The following is a 19,441-nucleotide window of genomic DNA, read 5'->3' as shown; positions in this document are numbered from 1 at the left end:
TTATGTACAAGTTCTCAGGCTGAAAACGTTTAGGATTTCAACCAAAACAACTAGGAATTAAATATCTACTTTACATGTACATCTCAAAAGCAATAATTAGGCTTGGCAGAATTAGATTTTTGTAAATAGTTTTGATTAATAATATCAATGTTTTTTTAAGCATTTTTCATTTTTATTGACTTAAATTTTCACAGTTGTGGGAAATTATGAAGGCATCAGACGATAATTATTTAATTATTCTGACAGTAGGTGGAGATTCAAAAAGGTAAAGCTTTCCAACTTTTAAAACACAAATAGTATATTTTGACATGTGATTTTGACAAAGTAAATAGCCTTAAATCAAACTCTACTAGGTACTCAAGGAGCATTTTTCTTACTTTGTCTATTTGCAAATTTCAGTTATTTTTGATGGAAATATTGTTTCATCAGTTTGCTTGTGTAGGGTGAAACTGACATTTATCTATAAAAAAAAATCTAATCTTTGTAAGCCTAGTCAATATAAGGTCTAGAGCAGCCCTTTTCAAACTAAGCTCTGATTCTGTAAGCACCAAAGGTAAAAATTTAAAAAACCTCTAAATCCTGGATTTACAAAGGTAGCTAGGCAACTAAAGGTGCAGAGAGAAAGCTGATAGGATTTACACAAGTGCCTGAGCAGATTAGATGGCTAGTTCCCACTGAAAGTCAATGGCAGCTAAGCACATAATTCACTAGGCACGTGTGTAAATCCCACCAGGCGCTTCTCTGCACCATTAGGTGCCTAAATACTTTTTGTAAATCTGGCCCTAAGGCCTAGATCTTCAAAGGTATTTAGGTTCTATAACTCTCCTTGAAATCAATAGGAGTAAGGTGCCTAAATACCTTTAAGGATCTGGGCATAAGTCACTTTTAAGAATGTGGATTTGTCTTTTAAGTCACGTAGGTGCTTTTGAAAATTGTACCTTATGATTCCATGGGAAGATCATGGGATAAATCATTCTGATTTTCAAATGCAACATACTTCTAAATTAATTTCTCGATCGAAAATACATTTCAGCCTTTAAGGAAATTGTTAATTATCACTGGTAAGAAGCAGTGTTCTCGTCACACCATTTTTTTTCTCCTTTGAGCACTAACAATGAAGTAGTCTTACAGCAACAGTCTTTTTTTAAAAAGTGGGCCTAATCCTGCAGCCTCACCATACATTCTTTGACTTTACTGGGCATTTCACAAAAATAAGACAGCATCTAGATCAGACCCCAGTGCTAAGAAAGTTACATTGGTTCATTTGCTCTGCCCACTTCCATATGTGGGAAATAACTAAAATGGAAGCTCATGTTTTGCGAAATGTACTGGTTCATAAGATGGTGGAGAGCTGTGTGCACATGTGTGTATCAGATGCGTGGGAGGGCTCCCAGAGCTCTGGCTTCCGCCTGAGCCATAATATCTACACAGCAATTAAAAAGCCCCACAGCCTGAGCCCTGGGAACCAGCTGGCACGGGCCTGCCATGGGTGTCTAACTGCAATGTAGATATTCCCTGAGAGGGAGACCAAAAGCAGGCAGAGAGACTAGAAAAAGAATCAGGAATCAGTCCAACCACACATGTTTTGTAATTTTTCTAAATTCTTGGACAAATGCACTTTATAAATTAGAGCTGTGTCCAGCTCTAAATTAAGCGACAAGCATTTATTCTTCAGCTCATTGTTGATTCTGTTGTCCTTGGCAACATTACAAGAGGTACTCAAAAAGCATGCTTCGCAGAATGTGTGTGTAAGAGAGAGAGAGAGAGGGTGCTTTTAGGAGATTGTGGGATATCCTTCTTTGGGCATTTATTTGCAAAAAGTTTTCCATTTGGTGCAATCTTGTGCATTTCTAAGGCCAAAAAAAAAGAGGGGAAGGGCTCTGCTCTACAGAAGTCTCTTCAGGAACCATGGACAAACATCATCCCAGACAGTGATTGTTTAGCTGTATCGAGAGTTGTGGATGATCTTTCTTCCTCTCCTCCCATGAATTTCCATCCTGAGTTTGAAGGCTGATTAAAAGAAACCTGGTCTCATATGAATACATTGTTCTTGAATAACTTTTCAAACCTGGACACAAGCAGACTTCCTATTTGGTGTCAACAATGACAGGGTTTTTTTCTTTTCCTTTCTGTGAATCTTCAGAAGGCATATTATTGTGATCATAATAGGGAAAATGTCCATTGATGTTCAGCTAATTTCCCTTTTCATTCACTGTGAAGTAATGGTGGAACCTGCACTTGTAATATCTTTATATCTTAAAGTGTGTAAAGGGGCATGACTCACCACCGTGGTGCCTCCTGCTGGCTGTCCTGTGAATTAGCTCTCATTTCACCAGAGAACCCTTATCTAGTGGTGTCTTGCATGTTGTCACTCTTGCCTCTACCTCATGTCGCTCCCCGGACCGCAGGATCCTCTTCTGGATCCAGCTCCCCTCAGCTTTCCCCTACCTTCCAGAGGACCTGACAGTCCTCAGTCCAGCCATTTGCCTCGGTGGCAAACTGCAGTCCATGCACTGACCATTCCCCTCAGTGGCAAGTGGAGAGGGTAAAGAAGGGGGAGGCCCAGGCCTGCCTGCCACTCTGGGTCCCAGGCCAGGGACCATATAGCCAGCAGCCACGTAGTGCCCCTCCTCCTACTCTGCCATCTGTTTCCCTGGGCCACTTCCCCACAGCCCTAGCACCTTCTCTGCCCTTGTAACAGGGCCTCAGTCTGACAGCCATCAGGCTGGAGCTCCCTCTTGCTCCCCTGACTCCACCGGGCACTGCTCTGTCCATGGTACTGTCTTTCTCAACCCTCCTACAGGGCAGCCAGTCCTCCTCCCTTTGCCTCCCAGGAGAGACTACCTCTGTTCTACTCAAAAAGAAAAGGAGTACTTGTGGCACCTTAGAGACTAACAAATTTATTAGAGCATAAGCTTTCGTGAGCTACAGCTCACTTCATCGGATGCATTTGGTGGAAAAAACAAAGGGGAGATTTATATACACACACAGAGAACATGAAACAATGGGTTTATCACACACACTGTAAGGAGAGTGATCACTTAAGATAAGCCATCACCAGAAGCGGGGGCGGGGAAAGGAGGAAAACCTTTCATGGTGACAAGCAAGGTAGGCTATTTCCAGCAGTTAACAGGAATATCTGAGGAACAGTGGGGGGTGGGGGGGGGAGAAATACCATGGGGAAATAGTTTTACTTTGTGTAATGACTCATCCATTCCCAGTCTCTATTCAAGCCTAAGTTAATTGTATCCAGTTTGCAAATTAATTCCAATTCAGCAGTCTCTCGTTGGAGTCTGTTTTTGAAGCTTTTTTGTTGAAGGATAGCCACTCTTAGGTCTGTAATCGAGTGACCAGAGAGATTGAAGTGTTCTCCAACTGGTTTTTGAATGTTATAATTCTTGACGTCTGATTTGTGTCCATTCATTCTTTTACATAGAAACTGTCCAGTTTGGCCAATGTACATGGCAGAGGGGCATTGCTGGCACATGATGGCATATATCACATTGGTAGATGCGCAGGTGAACGAGCCTCTGATAGTGTGGCTGATGTGATTGGGCCCTATGATGGTATCCCCTGAATAGATATGTGGACAGAGTTGGCAACGGGCTTTGTTGCAAGGATAGGTTCCTGGGTTAGTGGTTCTGTTGTGTGGTGTGTGGTTGCTGGTGAGTATTTGCTTCAGATTGGGGGGCTGTCTGTAAGCAAGGACTGGCCTGTCTCCCAAGATCTGTGAGAGTGATGGGTCATCCTTCAGGATAGGTTGTAGATCCTTGATGATGCGTTGGAGAGGTTTTAGTTGGGGGCTGAAGGTGATGGCTAGTGGCGTTCTGTTATTTTCTTTGTTGGGCCTGTCCTGTGGTAGCTGACTTCTGGGTACTCTTCTGGCTCTGTCAATCTGTTTCTTCACTTCAGCAGGTGGGTATTGTAGTTGTAGGAATGCATGATAGAGATCTTGTAGGTGTTTGTCTCTGTCTGAGGGGTTGGAGCAAATGCGGTTATATCGTAGAGCTTGGCTGTAGACAATGGATCGTGTGGTATGATCTGGATGAAAGCTAGAGGCATGTAGGTAGGAATAACGGTCAGTAGGTTTCCGATATAGGGTGGTGTTTATGTGACCATCGCTTATTAACACCGTAGTGTCTAGGAAGTGGATCTCTTGTGTGGACTGGTCCAGGCTGAGGTTGATGGTGGGATGGAAATTGTTGAAATCATGGTGGAATTCCTCAAGGGCTTCTTTTCCATGGGTCCAGATGATAAAGATGTCATCAATGTAGTGCAAGTAGAGTAGGGGCATTAGGGGATGAGAGCTGAGGAAGCGTTGTTCTAAGTCAGCCATAAAAATGTTGGCATACTGTGGGGCCATGCGGGTACTCATCGCAGTGCCGCTGATTTAAAGGTATACATTGTCCCCAAATGTGAAATAGTTCTACTCAGCAGCCCTTCTTATATAGGCCAGCTTGGCCCTGATTGGCTGCTCCATTAAGCCTTCTCCCTATTGGCTGGCTCAATAAGCCCTCTTCCAGTTCGCTGGTTTCTGCGCAGCCTCCTCAAGGCTGCTTTAACCCTTCTTCTGCCAGTGTGGGGAGCCGCCCCACCACAAAGTGTCTTTAAAGATGTATAGCAATTAGATGTGTGCATCAATGCTTATGAACTTTAGTAGCTCTTTCTGGGGGGATATGAATTTGTCATTACCATTTTGGAAAGCAAATATTTTTATGTTTCATCTCTCAAGTGCTTGGGTACCAGAAACAGAAGCATACAATGTTCCTAATAGTTGTTTCACTTTGTGAGTGTACATGTGAATTCTTTAGTGTCTTTTCCAAAGACTCATTTTGGCAACACTGATCCTGCATTCCTTATATATTCAAAATTTCCAATGAGATTTTCTTTTCTCATTCAAATTGATACAGTGCCCCAAAAGCATTGGTTATACATTAATGCTCATTCCTGTTAGTGATGGTGTTACAATTGGAATGGTTATATGGAATTGACAGCTGTTGATACTTTCACTAATAATTTAGACAATCAGAAGTTGAATACAAATGGACTAGATGATGAAACACTTACTCACAATGAGTACTTTACTACACAAATAATCCCATTAATTATTAGGATTAATTATAAAGTACTATCAATGGGAGTGAGGCGGACAGAATTTGACCCTTTTATTCAAAATTGCCAATCATTCTTTTGAATTCCCCCTTCCAACCCTCCCCACCCCCAAGAGAATGAGTTTGGATTATCAAAAATAATTATGTTTCACATTAGCTGATACCAAAGATAATGTTTCCAAATTGTATTTTGTAAAGAGGAGGAAGCTATTATTTATCAATATGTGACTATGTTAAATAATAAGACTAGTTGCTCAGAGTAGTTTGGTTATTCAAGATTATTTAAGTAAAGATACTAATCATCACAGTAATATGACATGGAATTCTTGCCATTACCTTTCCTATCATTTTAAAGTTAATAGGCATTTCATTCTGTTCCCTATGCTATAGCATGCCCGCATAATCTATGCAACCAGATGATTCCTTGTGGTAGAATATTTACAGTATACAGCAAATCTATTACCCTGCGTAAACTTTTCATTGCATAAATTCTCCTAAAACACAAAATTAGAGCTAATTTGCCTTTCCTTAAGTGACCCTTATGAGATAATTGTTCAAGCAATTAATTCAAATTAAAAAGAGAAGTTCATAATTGAGAATTGGCTTCTGTTAGCAAATTCTTACTCTACTGGAAGTAGAATGCATAAGAGAGAGATGGATGGAGCTGGCCTCACACAGACTTTTGTTGCCTGAATGGAGTGACGAAATGAGTACAGTCCTTTTGCAGGGGAAGAGGGGGATATTACACCTGTTTCCAGGTGCCAACCACAATTCTGCCCCAATCATTTTTAAAATGTCATAGAACAGAAATTAGAGATGGGAAAGAACTATTAGATCATCCTGTCCATCCCCACATGGTAAGGAATTATGTCCTACCGTGGGCTCTCTAGTGCTTTGCCTATTATTAAGGGACTCATCTGATGGGGCTTTTTGCCACTTGTGATAGATATTGGGGAAGCCATGTCACAGTCTATCAGACATCACTCCTAAGAATTTTTCCTTATAACTGGCCTAAATTTTCTCTTGTCCAACTTCATCCCATTAGTCACACTGGGTAAGCCCCTTTGGCAATACTCTAAATATTCATTTCACCCTTTTTATACCTTTCAGAAAATGGGGAGAAAATGCAACACAATCAGGAATTGAATGAAACATCTTTGAAATATAATGTAGATAGCAATATCCATTATGCTACATGGTATTTGGGTTTTCAATCCCAGAAATGTCCCATCTGTTTAGTGGCAGACAGTATATGTAACTCCTATATATAAATTGTGGGTCTCCAGAAATAGCACACAGGAGGGGGAAAAAAACAATCTTACAGAACATAACATTCCAACAAATACTGCTAAAATAAACTCTTGGATTAATTTCAGATACCATTCTTGAAATAAACTTGTTCCTACTAGAACAGACAGATTGAATATGCTTAAACAGGGCTTAGAAACAATTCCCACTATAGCCAGTACAGAGTGGAAGAAATTCCTACAGTCAAGTATTCTCATTGGTCCCACAGCTTTGGACCTGTCCCCCTATGGCTGCTGGATCTGCAGCCCATTGCCATTCTTGCTCCTTACACCCAGATTTGAGCAGCAATTCAGTTTTGGCTTCTGGCAAGTTGGGAGTAGCTATTAAAACCAACTAAACTATAGCTACCCTGGGTTTTCGAACACCCATTATTGGCTACTTAAAAAGCATCCAAGGTCATAAGAAATCCATAAGAAAGCCTGCTAAACTGGGAAAAAGGAGTTATGAATACTGCAGTCTAATTAAACTCTTAATAGGGTATTGTCTAGTGGGAAGGAGCTTGAATGAAGCTTTCAAAAATCTTCCATTATTGTCCTGTACTACTGGACCTTTTCTCATCTTGTCTTATCTCAGGAAGAAATTCACTTTATCAGTTTTTGCTCTCTGGCCTCAAATGATTTATGGTACTATTCAAACATGCCACCAAAGCCTGTAGTGACAGTGGAACAGGTTAACTGTACTCCATTACCTTTATTGAAATTGAATTTAATTAGTTTTTTGTATAGTGTTGGATAAAAATCAGTCTAGTTCAATGTGTGACAACCATAGGATTTGGCTTTGTGCATTTTTTTTAAGTTTTCTAATGTTTTGAAAAGCAATAGCCTTTAATAAAACAAAACCTTTCTAAACAAGTTTGACAGGGAAATACATTTCAGATTAGCTTAGTTCTCTGGGAGCTGGAACATAGCTTACCTTTTAAATATAGGCTACTCTATGCTTTATGGTTATATTTAGTTCATAACCTCACAACTTTACATTTGGCGAGACTGCATTGCCATCAGCAAAATGTATCTGTTCAGAAAGAATAGCCTCCAAAAGATCATTTATATACCTGATAAGGAGGGAGAGATGGCCTAGCACTGACCCCTGTGGAAACCCATATATTACTCTGAACCCTGAACCACTGCCTCTTAAAATGATGTCTGTTTCCTGTTCTTGAATCAATTTCTTAATCAATTCTAATAGCTCTCTTCTTATATTGTACTCGCTGACTTGGTAAACCTATTTGTTGCATGGCAGAAGCTTTCCTGAAATCCAAATAAATATCTTCTTTTGTCTCCCCGTTACATATTTATGCACAAAGAACTATAGGGAATTTTTCAGTTATGTTTTTACCTTCAGAAATTCATGCCCACTGTTTATTGCTTCATTTTCCTTTTCTAAATAGTGTGTTCTCTTTCTTACTCTGCATATTCCCACACAGGAGGTCAGGCAAACAGTAGTGTATATACAGTAGTTTGCATGATTTTCCTTTGATCCATGCTTAGCTATTCAGTGATATTTCCTTATTCTTTAGTGAACTATTGACAAATCTTTGCCAAAAGGTTTTTCTCTGCACCCTTTGCTTCTTTCTTCAAAATTCTAGTATGTAATTCACCTGGATTTAGTGCTATCTGCACTTGATATTGTATATCTGACTACCTTTCTATTAGGATTGGACAAACTTTTGTAGTTTAAATATGATCGGACGCAAACCTTTGTTTGCCTCTCAGTCCAAATGGAACCTTATCCTTTTCTGTGGTTCACAAAATTATTAGGTAACAATAAATTTTTGGTTTCAGAGTAGCAGCCATGTTAGTCTGTATTCGCAAAAAGAAAAGGAGTACTTGTGGCACCTTAGAGACTAACAAATTTATTAGAGCATAAGCTTTCGTGAGCTACAGCTCACTTCATCGGATGCATTTGGTGGAAAAAACAGAGGGGAGATTGATATACACACAAACAGAGAACATGAAACAATGGGTTTGTCATACACACTGTAAGGAGAGTGATCACTTAAGATAAGCCATCACCAGCAGCGGGGGGGGGGGGAAAGGAGGAAAACCTTTCATGGTGACAAGCAAGGTAGGCTATTTCCAGCAGTTAACAAGAATATCTGAGGAACAGTGGGGGGTGGCGTGGGGTGGGGTGGGGGGGAGAAATACCATGGGGAAATAGTTTTACTTTGTGTAATGACTCATCCATTCCCAGTCTCTATTCAAGCCTAAGTTAATTGTATCCAGTTTGCAAATTAATTCCAATTCAGCAGTCTCTCGTTGGAGTCTGTTTTTGAAGCTTTTTTGTTGAAGGATAGCCACTCTTAGGTCTGTAATCGAGTGACCAGAGAGATTGAAGTGTTCTCCAACTGGTTTTTGAATGTTATAATTCTTGACGTCTGATTTGTGTCCATTCATTCTTTTACGTAGAGACTGTCCAGTTTGGCCAATGTACATGGCAGAGGGGCATTGCTGGCACATGATGGCATATATCACATTGGTAGATGCGCAGGTGAACGAGCCTCTGAAGTCACCTACTACAGGACAGGCCCAACAAAGAAAATAACAGAAAGCCACTAGCCATCACCTTCAGCCCCCAACTAAAACCTCTCCAACGCATCATCAAGGATCTACACCTATCCTGAAGGACGACCCATCACTCTCACAGATCTTGGGAGACAGGCCAGTCCTTGCTTACAGACAGCCCCCCAATCTGAAGCAAATACTCACCAGCAACCACACACCACACAACAGAACCACTAACCCAGGAACCTATCCTTGCAACAAAGCCAGTTGCCAACTCTGTCCACATATCTATTCAGGGGATACCATCATAGGGCCTAATCACATCAGCCACACTATCAGAGGCTCGTTCACGTGCGCATCTACCAATGTGATATATGCCATCATGTGCCAGCAATGCCCCTCTGCCATGTACATTGGCCAAACTGGACAGTCTCTATGTAAAAGAATGAATGGACACAAATCAGACGTCAAGAATTATAACATTCAAAAACCAGTTGGAGAACACTTCAATCTCTCTGGTCACTCGATTACAGACCTAAGAGTGGCTATCCTTCAACAAAAAAGCTTCAAAAACAGACTCCAACGAGAGACTGCTGAATTGGAATTAATTTGCAAACTGGATACAATTAACTTAGGCTTGAATAGAGACTGGGAATGGATGAGTCATTACACAAAGTAAAACTATTTCCCCATGTTATTTCTCCCCCCCCCCCCACCGTTCCTCAGATATTCTTGTTAACTGCTGGAAATAGCCTACCTTGCTTGTCACCATGAAAGGTTTTCCTCCTTTCCCCGCCCCCGCTGCTGGTGATGGCTTATCTTAAGTGATCACTCTCCTTACAGTAAGAAAAGGAGTACTTGTGGCACCTTACAGTGTGTATGATAAACCCATTGTTTCATGTTCTCTCTGTGTGTATATCAATCTCCCCTCTGTTTTTTCCACCAAATGCATCCGATGAAGTGAGCTGTAGCTCACGAAAGCTTATGCTCTAATAAATTTGTTAGTCTCTAAGGTGCCACAAGTACTCCTTTTCTTTTTGCGAATACAGACTAACACGGCTGCTACTCTGAAACCTTGTCATTATGCAAGGCACTGAATTTAGCCGTATAGAGTGGAAATCTATCAACTTCATGAAAAAAATCGTACAGATACAGACAGACATCATCTTCCTCTCCAAATGCAAACAGATGGACATCATACCGAAAGGACTGAAGGTAATAAATCCATTACAATCTACATACCACATAGACTATGGTGACAGCTTGTGCCACACACTCTCAAAGAAACTGCGGAACCACCTGATCAACATCCTCTACAGGCATCCGATGAAGTGAGCTGTAGCTCATGAAAGCTTATGCTCGAATAAATCTGTTAGTCTCTAAGGTGCCACAAGTACTCCTTTTCTTTTTTCATCCCAGGGATGGTAAGCAATTTTAAGAACTTGGTACATTTTAGGAGCCCAGAATTTTGAGACATCTTATTTAGAAACTGTAGCAGAAGCGCTGAACTTTCTTGAGATAGGAACCTTGAGATAGGAACAAGATAGGTACCTTGAGATAGGAACAAGTCCATCCCAAAGAGATGAGTTATTATTAGGAAAGCATTTTGGCTGAGATTCCACTCTATTTAGTCTGTTCTACTATTAGTTTCTCTGTTCTGCTGCTTTTCTCTTTCTTTGAAGAGTTATAAGAATTATAATTTGTTTTTCTCTCCACATGACATAAAGCAAACTCCATCCTTGTGGAGTTGGTTCCTCCCTATTGATTGATATTTGCTATTAATGTTCTATTACCTATCATGCTCAGAATGTGCTGGAGATGTGTTTCCTTAAACCCCTACTTAAGTGATGTGGCCCCCTTCCTTCAGAACTGCCACCCTGTTTTCTAAGTTTGATGTCATTCTGAGATGTAGAGACAGAATAAAGGCTTGAAAGGAACTCATGGAATCTTACCTATGCCATCAGGTAGATGCAGGATATCAGCATTCCAAGGAAGTTCATAAGGCATTTTGATACTTTGGTTGTTGGATACTTAGTGAATTGTGGATGTAACTTTCCCTTCTTCCAGAATAGATACACTAAGAAACAGTTCATCAGGATTGTTCATGAGGAACATTATGATTTATACCAGCTGAAGGAGGCTCTTCTCATGTTCATAATGTTTGTAGATCCCCAACTGCTATTAGCTGATCGTATTGCAGCAGTGACCAGGAAGGTATTTCTCACTTGTATCTGATCAGAAGGTTGCAACCATTTGTTCAGCTGCTGTCACCAATGGCTTTGTCACATTGAGTTAGATTATTATGGTGTGCTCTACACAGAGCTAACCCTTCAACCTATTCAGAAAACTCAAGCTGGTGCAGAAAGTGACAGCTTGCTAGTTATCACTAATTCTGATTTTGAAAAAAGAAAAGGAGTACTTGTGGCACCTTAGAGACTAACAAATTTATTTGAGCTGCAGCTCACGAAAGCTTATGCTCAAATAACTTAGTTAGTTTCTAAGGTGCCACAAGTACTCCTTTTCTTTTTGCGAATACAGACTAACGGGGCTGCTACTCTGAAATCTGATTTTGAAAGTTGCTTTGACACAGTATTTGTCACAGTGGGGACTGAATTCTCCATTTCAATACATTGGCTATTGATGATGACAGTGCTGGCACACTCGCTCCCGATATATATTGGCTTTGTTTGCTTGGGAGTAATGGTGTCGGGAAGTAGTTCAAAAACCAGTGATTACAGCACAAATGAAACAGAAATCACTGTCGTTAGCAAGTGCAGCAGTGAAGAAAAGCGGGAGATGGAATGGGTGAGTCATGCTGTAGCAGACAGATTCCTTTCCTGGAGACACTTTGAACAAGTTCCAGCACGATAACATAGAACAAGGCATCTACAGCAGGGTATGTGAACAATTGAGTGTGGGGGGGGGAGAGGAGAGGAGTTCTCTGCTGGTAGAAATTGGCCCAGCCTCATTGCCAGGAGTCTTTTTGGAAAAGAATCATCCCGGAAGCCTGCAGCTGCATTGAGGATGCTTGAAGGTGGAAAACACTGAGATCCGGAACAATTTCAAGACTCTGATAGAAATATAAAAACAATACTGGAACAAATGGAAAAATAGAAATATCTCAAATGTAGCCTTTCCTGAAAACCCTTTTATGTTGAAAATTTCGATGTAAAAAGGACATTTGTTTTGAAAATAATTAATGCACATTAAATGTAACATACTAATATGTAGATTGCTTTAACACACATAATGCAAATGATAACCAAAGCACATTTCACTCGAAACAATGACAGAAAATCAATTATCCTAAGAAAAAAGTGCCTTAAAATCTACAATTAACTTAATTCAAATATTATTAATATGTCATTCCCTGATCAATGCAAAGAGTTCAATATTTCCTGTCTGTAACATACTGTACCCCATATAACACTGTAATGAAGGCTTTTGAATCACCACCATGGTGCCTTCTCCTGGCCATCCTGGGAATTAGCTCGGGGTTGCCAGTGCACCCTCCTCAGGTGGTGTGTCACCTGTCATCGCTTCTGTCTCTACCTCTAGGATCACTTGCCTCAGTGGCAATCTGCAGCCCAGGTTCTAGCTGCTTGTCTCAGTGGCAGCAGTCTATACACTGGCCACTCCCCTCAGTGGCAATTGGGGGCAAAGTGGGGATGGGGGACCCAGGCCTGACCGCTACTCCAGGTCCCACCCTATAGTGTAAGGCCCGGTAACCCTATATCTGGCAGCCATCTGCTGCCCCTCCTCCAACTCCTTCCCTGGGCCGCTTCCCCTCAGTCCCAGCACCCATGTATCAGGGCCTCAGTTGGGCAGCCATCAACCTGGAGCTTCCTCATACTCTGTACAAAGTATGCCTTTTGCAATATCATTTGAAAACTCATAATCTACTGAACATTATTATCCTGTTAAAATGTGTGTATCAACATTGTATATGGAGCTATGAGATTTTACTTATGATTGTTACTGAAATATACTGTAGTTCTAGATATCACCCACAGATAATTTTCTGAAAGACACTGGCACACCAGCTAGATTCTAAAAAGCCATTACCTGGGGAGTTGTAAACAAGAAATTTTCAGTTCATCTGAAGGTCGGTTGGCAGCTTACATACACCATGGAACTGCCTGACCCCAGGACCCAGCAGAGACTTTTCCAGTACAAAGGGTCAGAATATAAGAAAGGGAAAAAAGGCCTCTTACCACCTCTCCTCTTCACTTTACATCTCTCTGCTCATAACACCAATGAATATCTGAAGGACACTGAACTAAGGGGAATGGTCCGAGGCTGAAAGGAAATCCAACCTGTGAACTAAGAACTGTGAACTGCCTGCAGAATCTGGTGGGGTAAGAAAGTTGTTCTTTTCAAATCTTACTGAGCTTGGTAAAGCTTAGAAGTTTATCTTTTATTTCTTTTGTAATCAATTCTGATCTGTATGCCTTATCACTTATAATCACTTAAAATCTATATTTCTCTAGTTAATAAACTTGTTTTATTGTCTTATCTAAACCAGTGTGTTTTGGTTGAAGTGTTTGGGGGAATCTCTATGCACTCTAGCGCATAATCATTTCATTTGATGAAATGACGGACTATTAATGCACTTGCATTGTTTAGTAATGTGCTGGACAGTACAAGATGCACAGTTCTTGGGGTGCAAGGCTGGGGCTAAGAATTTGTGGGTGTCATCCTGTATGTATTTCATGTAACTTTGCTGGGAGTGACTTTACATGCTAATGGCTGTGAGCGAGCAGAGCCTGGAGAGGCTGCTTGTCACTAGCAAAGCAGTGAAAAAGGCACCCTGGACTGGAGAGCTAAAGGGACACAGCAGTTCAACAGTCCACTTTGTACCCTGGGGGCTGTCATACTGTCATTTAATGCAGGTATGCTGTCCCCCAGTTTCCCCCGCAGAGGAAATGGAAATGAACTAATCCAGAAATCTGTTCCTGTTAACACACCATGACCTTCCTTTCATCTGTAAAATGGTGATTGGTTTCCTTTGACATGTACCTTATGCCCATAATGTATTTAATGCTGACCGGTTACAAAGACCTTTAAACAGTCAGTGTACACTCACTGAAATCACTACAACAATAATAAAGCTAGTCCAGTCATGATTGCCTTATTTGGGAGGTAGGGGCATGTGCAAGGGGGACAAGCAGGGGACACCCCTAAATCTCCATGTGTTCCTGAAGCCCAGGGTGGGGAGGGAGGAATCAGCAGCGCGGCTGGCTGCTGGCTGAGCTCCTTCTCCCCCCATCCCTGTAGCTGCAGCCTGCCGCTTCTCCTTCCCTGCTCCTGGAGTCCCACGAGTGCCTCTGCCTCCAGCCACTGACTCACCTCAGTGGGCGGTCTGCAAAGCAGGTAAAAGCTCAGGGACTCCAGCAGCAGGGAAGGAGAAGCAGCAGCTGTAGGGGTTGGGGAGGAGCTCAGCCAGCCGCCAGCCACCCTGCTGCTTCCTCCCTACCTGGGCTGTAGGGACAGGAAGAGCGCTGCTGCCAGGGGGAGCCACTGCCTCCATGCTGCTGGGCATCCCCGGCAGAGGTGCCCTGAGATATGTGGGGGGCAGGGGGTCATGCAAACCTTTCATTTATGTGTTTTACATGCCCCTCCAAAAACCGTCACTTTTAAATTTCTGCTCACACCCTTGTTGGGAGGGTTATTTCTTCATGAGTGATACTCTTCCTACTTTGTCTCATTTGCTGCTGGCAGTATAAATGACACCTGGAGTTCAGAGATGGTAATTAATACAAACCCTGACACGGAGTAGGAAATGACATTTTAATCAAGCCAAGAAAATTCATCTCTGCTGTCTAGGCACAATGTATTTTAGTGTCTCTCTGAACCAAACTGTTTCTCACCTTTTTGCAGGATTTGAAAAATTTCAAGTATATGTTTTCAAGACTAAAGGTAAACGAGGAGTCTTTTACATTGTTTGGTACTGTATATATTTATGTGGGCTAAATCCTGAGCTATTCACTCAGGGAAAAACCCATTAGCTTCAATGATTGCAGAAGTAAGGACTGACTAAAATAAATTAGGATCTCAGCATTTGGCTCTATAAAGCTAATGTATAACTTCTCATAGGTTTGATGGAAGCTCTTAATGACCATTGTTGTTATTTGTAATGTAATAGCATCCAGGGGCCCAGTCAAGGGCCCCATTATGTTAGGAGCTGTACACACACACCACAAAGAAGATCTTTCCTTGAAAGGCCTTACACTACCATTTGTAAGGTACCCTGTGCCATGGTATCCGGGAATCCTTTTCCCCCGGAAAGCAAACCAAAGAACATCTAAAGAATGGAAAGTTTTCTCACAGAGACTCATTGTAGTTGATAACATAGAGAAGATTAAATATCAATTGATACTTGATATCACCTGCCATTATTGTACAACCTGGTCGAAGGAGCATCTTACATCTCATCTAGAATATAATCAAGCTGGAGAACAGTGATTTGCATAATCCTCACCTCCTCTTAACTCTCACTGATTGGGGTGAGTGGTAAAAAATGTTTTGTCCCACTTTTAATATTTCTATTTTAAGACAAAAAAATTTACATTTTTTTAAGCAGAGGTTGTATGGTTTATACAGTAAACTTTTAAAGTTTCACTTGTTCCATCATGTCACATTTGAAACTCTAAACCACTGAAAGCGCTGACATTTCTGAGATAATTATATTGTAATCTGACTGAGGTTATTAAAAAAAATCCAAGGATGTGCTCCAGCACCATAAATGGCTATTTTGGTTTTATCTTTTAATCCTTGATAAAGGAAAATTGCTTGTTCTAATGTTTGAAGGTCAAAAGTCCAATCTATAGTTATTTCATGTACATGTCAAATTGCACTGTATGGATAAACTCTTAGGGATTAAAGAGGCAGAATATCTTTTCTGAGAGATTTCATACCAAAATCCCTGATTCAAGCCACTTGATCTCCTATCCCACTGTTTGTGCTTTTTAAAAAAAGTATCAGCATTTGTATTAGTCTATTTCCTTTCACAGAAAAACAGCTTACAGTATGTAAACATGATATCAGTCCTTTGTTAGATGGATGATTCTTCCAGTTTTATCAATGGGATGTATAAACTTGACAATGTTTGAAACTCAGAAGATCTTAAATTAAACCTTCCAAGCCAGGGTGAAATTCTGCCGTGGGCTGCATGCACATGGCTCCCATTAGAATAATATCTAAATCACTGATTTATAGTGAACTATAGTGCATTATGTGATCTTTTAATTGTGCCTGTAGGGTTTATATTTGTTTTTCTATAGTTCCTCTTTAGTCATCTCACTCATTTGTGTTAGTGGCAGAATGGGGGCATTGCTGAATGAGATTGTAAAGTTTCCACAGTGGTTAAAATAAAGGGCTGGTTTAACAAATAGATGAGAAATTAAAGAACGGAATGTTGCTTCAATAAAAAATATTTAAGCTTTTATTCCAATTGCTAAACCAGGACAGAAACTATTTAAATTCTTACAGCTAAGCTCCCATACTGCTAGTGATGCAGCTGCCATCTTCCCTGGCACAGAGACTAAAGCTGCTCACGGACAAACTATCCCAGTTGAAGCACACAGCAGATAGCTGGAATGGGTGCAAAATCCATCCATCGACAGTAGAAAGACTTCTTACAGCACTGTGCCACCACAGTAATGGAAGCAGTAACTCCGCTGACTAATCCAGCCAGACTGGATAGAATCATAGAATCATAGAATCATAGAATATCAGGGTTGGAAGGGACCCCAGAAGGTCATCTAGTCCAACCCCCTGCTCAAAGCAGGACCAAGTCCCAGTTAAATCATCCCAGCCAGGGCTTTGTCAAGCCTGACCTTAAAAACCTCTAAGGAAGGAGATTCTACCACCTCCCTAGGTAACGCATTCCAGTGTTTCACCACCCTCTTAGTGAAAAAGTTTTTCCTAATATCCAATCTAAACCTCCCCCATTGCAACTTGAGACCATTACTCCTCGTTCTGTCATCTGCTACCATTGAGAACAGTCTAGAGCCATCCTCTTTGAAACCCCCTTTCAGGTAGTTGAAAGCAGCTATCAAATCCCCCCTCATTCTTCTCTTCTGCAGACTAAACAATCCCAGCTCCCTCAGCCTCTCCTCATAAGTCATGTGCTCTAGACCCCTAATCATTTTTGTTGCCCTTCGTTGTACTCTTTCCAATTTATCCACATCCTTCCTGTAGTGTGGGGCCCAAAACTGGACACAGTACTCCAGATGAGGCCTCACCAGTGTCGAATAGAGGGGAACGATCACGTCCCTCGATCTGCTCGCTATGCCCCTACTTATACAACCCAAAATGCCATTGGCCTTCTTGGCAACAAGGGCACACTGCTGACTCATATCCAGCTTCTCGTCCACTGTCACCCCTAGGTCCTTTTCCGCAGGACTGCTGCCGAGCCATTCGGTCCCTAGTCTGTAGCGGTGCATTGGATTCTTCCATCCTAAGTGCAGGACCCTGCATTTATCCTTATTGAACCTCATTAGATTTCTTTTGGCCCAATCCTCCAATTTGTCTAGGTCCTTCTGTATCCTATCCCTCCCCTCCAGCGTATCTACCACTCCTCCCAGTTTAGTATCATCCGCAAATTTGCTGAGAGTGCAATCCACACCATCCTCCAGATCATTTATGAAGATATTGAACAAAACGGGCCCCAGGACCGACCCCTGGGGCACTCCACTTGACACCGGCTGCCAACTAGACATGGAGCCATTGATCACTACCCGTTGAGCCCGACAATCTAGCCAGCTTTCTACCCACCTTATAGTGCATTCATCCAGCCCATACTTCCTTAACTTGCTGACAAGAATGCTGTGGGAGACCGTGTCAAAAGCTTTGCTAAAGTCAAGAAACAATACATCCACTGCTTTCCCTTCATCCACAGAACCAGTAATCTCATCATAAAAGGCGATTAGATTAGTCAGGCATGACCTTCCCTTGGTGAATCCATGCTGACTGTTCCTGATCACTTTCCTCTCCTCTAAGTGCTTCAGGATTGATTCTTTGAGGACCTGCTCCATGATTTTTCCAGGGACTGAGGTGAGGCTGACCGGCCTGTAGTTCCCAGGATCCTCCTTCTTCCCTTTTTTAAAGATGGGCACTACATTAGCCTTTTTCCAGTCATCCGGGACTTCCCCCGTTCGCCACGAGTTTTCAAAGATAATGGCCAAGGGCTCTGCAATCACAGCCGCCAATTCCTTCAGCACTCTCGGATGTAATTCGTCCGGCCCCATGGACTTGTGCACGTCCAGCTTTTCTAAATAGTCCCTAACCACCTCTATCTCTACAGAGGGCTGGCCATCTCTTCCCCATTTTGTGTTGCCCAGCACAGCAGTCTGGGAGCTGACCTTGTTAGTGAAAACAGAGGCAAAAAAAGCATTGAGTACATTAGCTTTTTCCACATCCTCTGTCACTAGCTTGCCTCCCTCATTCAGTAAGGGGCCCACACTTTCCTTGGCTTTCTTCTTGTTGCCAACATACCTGAAGAAACCCTTCTTGTTACTCTTGACATCTCTTGCTAGCTGCAGCTCCAGGTGCGATTTGGCCCTCCTGATATCTTTCCTACATGCCCGAGCAATATTTTTATACTCTTCCCTGGTCATATGTCCAACCTTCCACTTCTTGTAAGCTTCTTTTTTATGTTTAAGATCCGCTAGGATTTCACCATTAAGCCAAGCTGGTCGCCTGCCATATTTACTATTCTTTCGACTCATCGGGATGGTTTGTCCCTGTAACCTCAACAGGGATTCCTTGAAATACAGCCAGCTCTCCTGGACTCCCTTCCCTTTCATGTTAGTCCCCCAGGGGATCCTGGCCATCCGTTCCCTGAGGGAGTCAAAGTCTGCTTTCCTGAAGTCCAGGGTCCGTATCCTGCTGCTTACCTTTCTTCCCTGCGTCAGGATCCTGAACTCAACCAACTCATGGTCACTGCCTCCCAGATTCCCATCCACTTTTGCTTCCCCCACTAATTCTACCCGGTTTGTGAGCAGCAGGTCAAGAAAAGCGCTCCCCCTAGTTGGCTCCCCTAGCACTTGCACCAGGAAATTGTCCCCTACGCTTTCCAAAAACTTCCTGGATTGTCTATGCACCGCTGTATTGCTCTCCCAGCAGATATCAGGAAAATTAAAGTCACCCATGAGAATCAGGGCATGCGATCTAGTAGCTTCCGTGAGTTGCCGGAAGAAAGCCTCATCCACCTCATCCCCCTGGTCCGGTGGTCTATAGCAGACTCCCACCATGACATCACTCTTGTTGCACACACTTCTAAACTTAATCCAGAGACACTCAGGTTTTTCCACAGTTTCGTACCGGAGCTCTGAGCAGTCATACTGCTCCCTTACATACAGTGCTACTCCCCCACCTTTTCTGCCCTGCCTGTCCTTCCTGAACAGTTTATAACCATCCATGACTGTACTCCAGTCATGTGAGTTATCCCACCAAGTCTCTGTTATTCCAATCACGTCATAATTCCTTGACATCACCAGGACCTCCAGTTCTCCCTGC

General features: G+C 42.1%; 1 long non-coding RNA gene across 1 annotated transcript; it reads left to right on the top strand.

Moving 5' to 3' along the window:
• Positions 1–218: 218 nt before the first annotated feature.
• LOC122458646 lies at positions 219–18,435 on the top strand. Its single transcript, XR_006278751.1, has 3 exons — positions 219–436; positions 17,287–17,292; positions 18,425–18,435. It is a non-coding gene; the product is annotated as an uncharacterized LOC122458646 (long non-coding RNA).
• Positions 18,436–19,441: the final 1,006 nt, after the last annotated feature.

Source organism: Dermochelys coriacea, chromosome 2 (assembly GCF_009764565.3).
Source record: "Dermochelys coriacea isolate rDerCor1 chromosome 2, rDerCor1.pri.v4, whole genome shotgun sequence".
Taxonomy (NCBI): domain Eukaryota; kingdom Metazoa; phylum Chordata; order Testudines; family Dermochelyidae; genus Dermochelys; species Dermochelys coriacea.
Note: the sequence above shows the minus strand (reverse complement) of the source record. Positions and strands in the feature narration are given on the sequence as shown.